The 7011-nt window shown below is 38.4% G+C and overlaps 1 pseudogene; it reads left to right on the top strand.

Moving 5' to 3' along the window:
• Positions 1-5788: 5788 nt before the first annotated feature.
• LOC126064678 (putative olfactory receptor 2W6) lies at positions 5789-6724 on the top strand (annotated as a pseudogene).
• Positions 6725-7011: the final 287 nt, after the last annotated feature.

Here is a 7011-nt window from a genome sequence, read left to right on the forward strand (position 1 = left end):
TGGGTAGCACCTAAGTGCTTAGCCATTGCTCCACCAGGTCTCCTTCTGTAAAAATTTCACCCAAGAAAAAATCCTATAGAGCAGTTCTACTCTGAAAAACATGGAGTCACCATGAGTTGGAATTGACTGGATGGCAATATGTTTTTGTTTTTATAGAATTTGTTAGGGGTAAAGGAAATGGAATTGTTATAGCAAAGAAGAGACATAGGATTGGCAAAGGATTTGAATCAGAAACTAGAACTTTCTGTGATGGGAGTAGTAATGGGATTTATTTGGATAGAGCAAATTATAAATATTGGGAGATAATTCTGAAAACCAAAGGAAGAACAAAAATTGTACAGAGCTTTGATTTTAATGCTGAGTTTTGTGAACTTCATACATTCATAAAGGAAAATTCTATCTTGATGAACATCTTTTTTTTTTTTTTTGGCTGTATGATTCCATCAGTCATGTATAGGAAGGGAATGAGCAATACAACTGAAAGGTAACAGACCACCTAAAATTCTTTGCCATCTAGAATGATGTAAATAAAGTCTTTTTAAGAAAACTTAAATAATGTAAGGGTAGATTGGCTAACCTGCATGAAAGGTGTAAAAATATTGTCACATTCAAATTTAGTTTGGATAGTTATGAAATAATGGATATAAAAGATAGAAAACTGTAAAGTGAATAATTTTTTTTGTTAGGAAAAGTAATAATGATCTCCAATTATGACATCATGGTTATATCCAAGTGGATGACTAGGGAGAAGGTATATGATAAAGAGTCAAATAGCATGATTGAATCACTTAACATTTCTTATCTATTCAAATTTTTAAAAATCATAAATGTAGAGATATGTAAATCTATTATCTTCTGTACAAAATATTTTTTCAGCTTTCATGTTTCCTGCCTCTGTAAAAGACACCAAATTGTTCAAGAAATACACCTGTAACCCATCATCAACACTTCCATCTCACCCTCTGCAGCTAGTCAATCGTCATGTCCTGCTGATTTAACTCCTAACTCTCTCTAGGGTCTGAGAATAGAAACCTTCTCTGGCACCACCAAGGCATTCTTCTTAGAGTATTGTAACAGCTCCCAAAGCACTTCCCATGTATCAGTCTATTCCTTGCCAATCCATTCTGCAATCTGAGGCCAAAGTAGTTTTTTGTTTTTTAAATACAAAAAACTTGTCAATTACCTCTCCCTCCAGAGCTGTTTTGCCCCTTAGCCTGTTTAGTACACCCTTTGGATAAATCCAAATCTTTAGCATAATTTGAACATTACTCTTCCTTTCCATGCCTGCCTACTATTGCAGACTAATCCTATGACACCACATATTCCTTTTCCTCTCAATGCCTTTTCAGCATTAAGCCTCAGCATGCTCTTCCTTCTACCTAAAATAATCTCTCCTTACCACAAACCTCATTGCATTTACTGGTTAATGTTTATTCATCGTTTAGTTCTTTCCTTAAACACTACTTGATAAGAAAGGTTGTCTGCTTGCCATCAGCAAAAATGCACTACATATCATTTTATTCAGGCTTCTAAAACACACTTTATTTTTTCTAATCTCCGTTTCCTTCAGTAGAAGATCAGCAGTAACCTATGGAAGTGCCACTAAATTAATTAGCAACATTGTGTAACGCAATCTAATCAACTTGTTATTCTGCTACTACGTAATATGAAGTTATATAAAGGAAAATGTCGATTACATCCCAAACAAAAATTCAATGAAATCCATCAAAGAATAAAGTTTTGAAAAGCTTTAGCTACTTTAATTAATATAAAAATAAAATATCCAATAGTTCATTTTTTACAGTATATGAAAAATGTTGCAAGAAAACTATTTAATATGTAAAAAAAAAAAAAAAATGTAGATGGTATTTATTAAGATCTCAGCTGCTACCAAAAGGTCAACATTTCATATCTACCAGTTTCTCCTTGGAAACCCTATGTGACAGTTTTACTCTGTCTTATAGCGTCCCTATGAGTCAGAAGGCACTCATTGGAAAGAGGCTAGTTTTTTAATTTATTTATTAAGAAAAACAACATGATAGCTACATACTTCATATTCCATCTTATTGTGATATTGGTAAATGCATATGTCAGCATAGGGTATTGCAATAATATTATTTTATAAAAAATAAAAATAAAAACATGTATTCCATATTTACCACATTTACTACTGACCCCTGATACCCGTTGCCATCAATATGATTCTGACTCACAGTGACCTTATAGTACAGAGTACACCTGCACCATAGGGTATCCAAGGCTGTAACCTTTACAGAACCAGATTGATACATCTTTCTCCCAAGGAGCATCTGGTGGGTCCTAATTTCTTGACCTTTCTGTTAGCACTGTGTTTAAAACACAGGGCAACCAGGGCTCCTTCTGAGCACAGATAGAATAGTTATAAAGAAGTTATTCTCTGACTACCTTTCTTTTTTTTTTTTCTTTTGCTTCCAGTTTTACAAGATGCTGTTGAAGAAGAAAGAGGTAGATTTGCAGAAAATTAAACAATTTGGTGTAAGTTTAGTACTGTCATTTTGATGTCTTTTTGTGTGCATGTGTGTGTTGGTGACAGTTTCTTTTTTCCACTTAATTTTTTTCCGAAGTAGTTTTTCTTTATATATTGTCTTTTCCTTGTTTTCATTGTTGTTGATTTCGTTTTTGCTGAATCTTTATTTTGTATGTGTGTGTGTGTGTGTGTGTGTGTAGGATTGTTACTCTCCTTTGTGATTACCTTAATATTTACCCCTATTTCTCTAAGTTTAAACCAAACTTTTATTTCTTTATATTCCCTTGACTTCCTCTCCATGTGAAAGATCTATGACTAGTTTTTTTTTTAGTCCCTCTTTTTTAATTTGGAAACCCTGGTGGCATAGTGGTTAAGTGCTATGGCTGCTAAGCAAAAGGTCAGCAGTTCAAATTCACCAGGCGCTGCTTGGAAACTCTATGGGGCAGTTCTACTCTGTTCTGCTATGAGTCAGAATTGACTCGATGGCAACAGGTTTGGTCTTGGTTTTTTTAATTAATTTAGTGTTGTCATCTTTTACATAACAACATCTTTGTTTCCCTGTTTTGAGCATTTTTTATCTTGATTTATTTTTGTGATTTCCCTATCTGGGTTGATATCTTGTTGCTTTGTCCTGTGTTCTAGTCTTGGATTGATAGCTGATATTATTGATTTTCTAACCAGAGAACTACCTTTACCATTTCTTGTAGTTTTCGTTTGGTTTTTGCAAGTTCCCAAAACTTCTGTTTATCTGGAAGTGTCCTAATTTTGCCTTCATATTTGAGAGACAGTTTTGCTGTATATACGTTTCTTGGCTGGCAATTTTTTTCCTTCAGTGTTTTATATATGTCATCCCATTGCCTTCTTGCCTGCATGGTTTCTGCCCAGGAGTCTGAGCTTATTCTTATTGACTCTCCTTTGTAGGTGACTTTTTGTTTATCTCTAGTCACTCTTAAAATTCTCTCTTTATCTTTGGCTTTGGCAAGTTTGATTACAATATGTCTTGGTGACTTTCTTTTGGGATCCTTATGTGGGATTAGATGAGCATGTTAGATAGATATCTTCTCTTTTACAACATCAGGGACATTTTCTGCCAAGAAATCTTCAACAATTCTCTCTGTATTTTCTGCTCTCCCTCTCTGTACTGATACTCCAATTGCTACTAGTTATTTCTCTTGATAGAGCCCCACATGATTCTTAGGGTTTCTTCATCTTTTTAAATCCTTTTATTTGATTTTTCTTCAAATGTATTGGTACCAAGTGTTTTATCTTCAATCTCAATAATTCTGGCTTCTGTTTCCTCAATTCTGCTCCTCTGACTTTCTATTGAGTTGTCTAATTCTGAAATTTTATTGTTAGTCTTTTGAATTTCTGGTTGCTGTCTCTTTATGGATTCTTGCAGCCTATTTAATTTTTCATTATGTTTTTGAATAACCTTCTTAATTTCCTCAACTACTTTGTGTGTTTCTTGGTTTGTGTGCATTTTGCCTGATCTCTTGAAGAGTTCTACATATTAATTGTTTGTATTCTGCCTCTGGTAATTCCAGGAAGACCACTTTGTCAGGAAGATTCCTTGATTCTTTGTTTTGAGAGCTTGTTGAAATGATCATGGTCTGCTTCTTTATGTGATTTGAAATTGAATGTTGTCTCCGAGCCATCTGTAATTTATTGTATTTATTTTATGTTTGCCTACAGTATCCTAGCTTCTTCCTTTGATTTGTTTTGATATGCCCAAATAGACTGCTTGAGTGAGCTAGCTTGATTATTCATGCCTTTGAAGTTCTAACATCCTGTTACCAGGAGGCTAGAGCTGTTACCAGGTACATAAGCCTTAGGAGTCCATTCACTCTTCTTGTATGGATTCAGCTCAGGTGTCCAGTTAGCTGGTCACCAACTGTGTGATGCAGGTTCTGTCCTACAGTCTTAGAGGGGCAGGGTTGATTGGTGTAGGCACCAGAAGTGTCTGAGTAGTCTGCAATTGGTGGTTGCAACAGACGGTCATTCTCCGAGCAAGGCAGGGGGCTGACAACCATTCCCTGAGTCTCTGTGAGGAAAGTGTGTCCCTGTTCCCTAGAGCACACAGGTGGGTGTGTTCTGTAGCTGGACCGTGGGCACCCAATGCTTTTGGTTGTAAGGACCACTTATCCTTGGACCACTGTCACAGGTGGCTACATGATGTGGGTGGAGCCACCAGTCCCAAGGCCCCTGATGTTGGTAGGTGAGGACCTTTTTAATAGGTAAATCGGTGTCAAACATCGAAAACCTGCCTCTCCACCACACAGCTGAAACAGTTGATGTCAGATCTCAGGCACATACACCATGACAGTCTGCAAACAAGGGCCTAAGCTCCTGAAATGGGCCCACAGAGGTCCATGCAGGGATGACAGGTATTCAAAGTGGACAGGAGCCACTTCTGCCCTGAGCTGCCAGTTTAGGGGACCCGGCAGATTATCTTTTCCACCAGTTGTTAATTTACTCCTTCTCCAAGGATGGGATAATGGCTCAGGATGTACAGCAGAACTTATCTCAGGCCCAGGGAAATCGAGAGCCACTGAAGCCAGCTTGGGGGCAGGGGGCATGATAAATTAGGTGCAAGTACTTAGCTTTTACTGAGAGCTCTGTTCTTTTCTGATTTCGGAATAGACTGTGCAGCTCACTGTCTCTCCCTTAGGAAACTGCATCCTAAACGCTACTGCCAGCCCCACCATTGTCAAGCCAGGAGATCATGACTGAGGGGCACCGGTTCTCACCAAGTCAGGTCCGGCAACTCCTCACAGCTTCTGAACTGTGTCTCCCTCCCCCTGCCACTCAATCCAATTTCTTAACTTTGCCTTTGATGTTCAGTGCTTCTAGCTTGTCATATGTATATAATTGTTTCACTTGTTTTCAGGTCTTTGTTGTAAGAGGGATCACCAGAAGTGTCTGAGTAGTCTGCCATCTTGGCCCCACCTCCAAATTAAACAATTTCAAATAATCAAGAAATCATTAATTATTAATCACTTCTTATATTGTTTATTTTATGTCACCATATCTTTTAGCAGTTTTCTAAGAAAGTTCTTCATACTTTTACTTTCCTCCTAAGGTCAGACAGGTTTCTCTCTTCTCTCTCTACATACACACCCTCCTTCCTCACCTTCAGGGCCAATTTTTCTCAAGAGAATTTCTGATCTTGTCTCCCACTACCCAATATTGATTTGACAGCAATGTGTTTGGTTTTGGGTTTTGGATCCAACCATCTGTATTTTTATACTTGTCTCTTTCCTTTTCATGAGTGTGGTGATGTAGATGAGTCATGAGAGTCTGGGAGGTGATTTCACACTGGTGGGCTTCTCTGACCAGCCACAGCTTTAGAAGATCCTCTTTGTGATTGTGCTGATCTCCTACCTACTGACACTGATAGGCAAGACAGCCATCATTCTGGTCTCCAGTCTAGATTCTAAGCTCCTTGTGCCCATGTATTATTTTCTTACCAATCTCGCCTTTGTTGGCCTCTGCTTTACTGCCAGCATTGTGCCCCAACTGCTGTGGAACCTCCATGGGCCCACCAAGACAATTACTTCTATAAGCTGTGCTGTTCTACTCTATGGATCTTCGGCAATGGGATCCACTGATTGCATTCTCCAAGCTGTCAGGGCATATGGTGTCTATGATGCTGTGTGCCGACCACTTCATTATGCTACCATTATGCATCCATGACTTTGCCAGTCACTTGCAGGAGTGGCATGGTTGAGTGGAATGGGCAACACCCTCATTTATGGGACCATCACCCTTTGGTTGCCCCTCTGTGGATACTAGAATATTTACACCTTCACCTGAGAAATGCCTGCAGTGATCAAACTGGGCTGTGTAAACATTCATGCCAATAAGTTCCAGCTCTTCATGGCTTCCTTGATACTCCTCCTCCACCCTGTGACACTCATCTTGGTATCATATGGATACATTGTCCAAGCAGTGATGAGAATCAGGTCAGCCCATGCCAGGCCTAAAGTCCTTGGAACATGTGGATTCCACCTGTTGGTAGTGTCCTTCTTCTATGGGACCATCACAGCTGTCTATGTTCAGCCCAACAGCTCCTATGCCCACAGTCATTGAAAGTTTATAAAACTTTTGTATATCGTAGTAACTGTTACCGTCGATCCCCTCATTTACACTCTGAGAAACAAAGATGTAAAGGGAACTTTGAAGAGGATGGTGAGAAAAGATCAGAGTATAGGAGAGTAAGAAACTGATGAGGAAAAGGTGCAGATATGTTTTAACTAAGGTGGGAGTGCTGAAATACACTGAAAGCCTGAAATGTATCTTGCAAAACTAAATTCTGAACACTCTGAAGAATTCATAGGCAACTGAAATCAATTTCTTTGATTCACCTACTTAACATACTCAGGGTATCGCATCAGGATAACAAGACTGACCTCTCATTATCTGCCAGTCTGTTGGTTTACCCTATAAATATGAACAAGATTTTTGTGTTTATACTTTATTGGATCATTTTTTGTGACTAATTTTCT

This window comes from Elephas maximus, chromosome 1 (genome assembly GCF_024166365.1).
Source record: "Elephas maximus indicus isolate mEleMax1 chromosome 1, mEleMax1 primary haplotype, whole genome shotgun sequence".
Lineage (NCBI taxonomy): Eukaryota > Metazoa > Chordata > Mammalia > Proboscidea > Elephantidae > Elephas > Elephas maximus.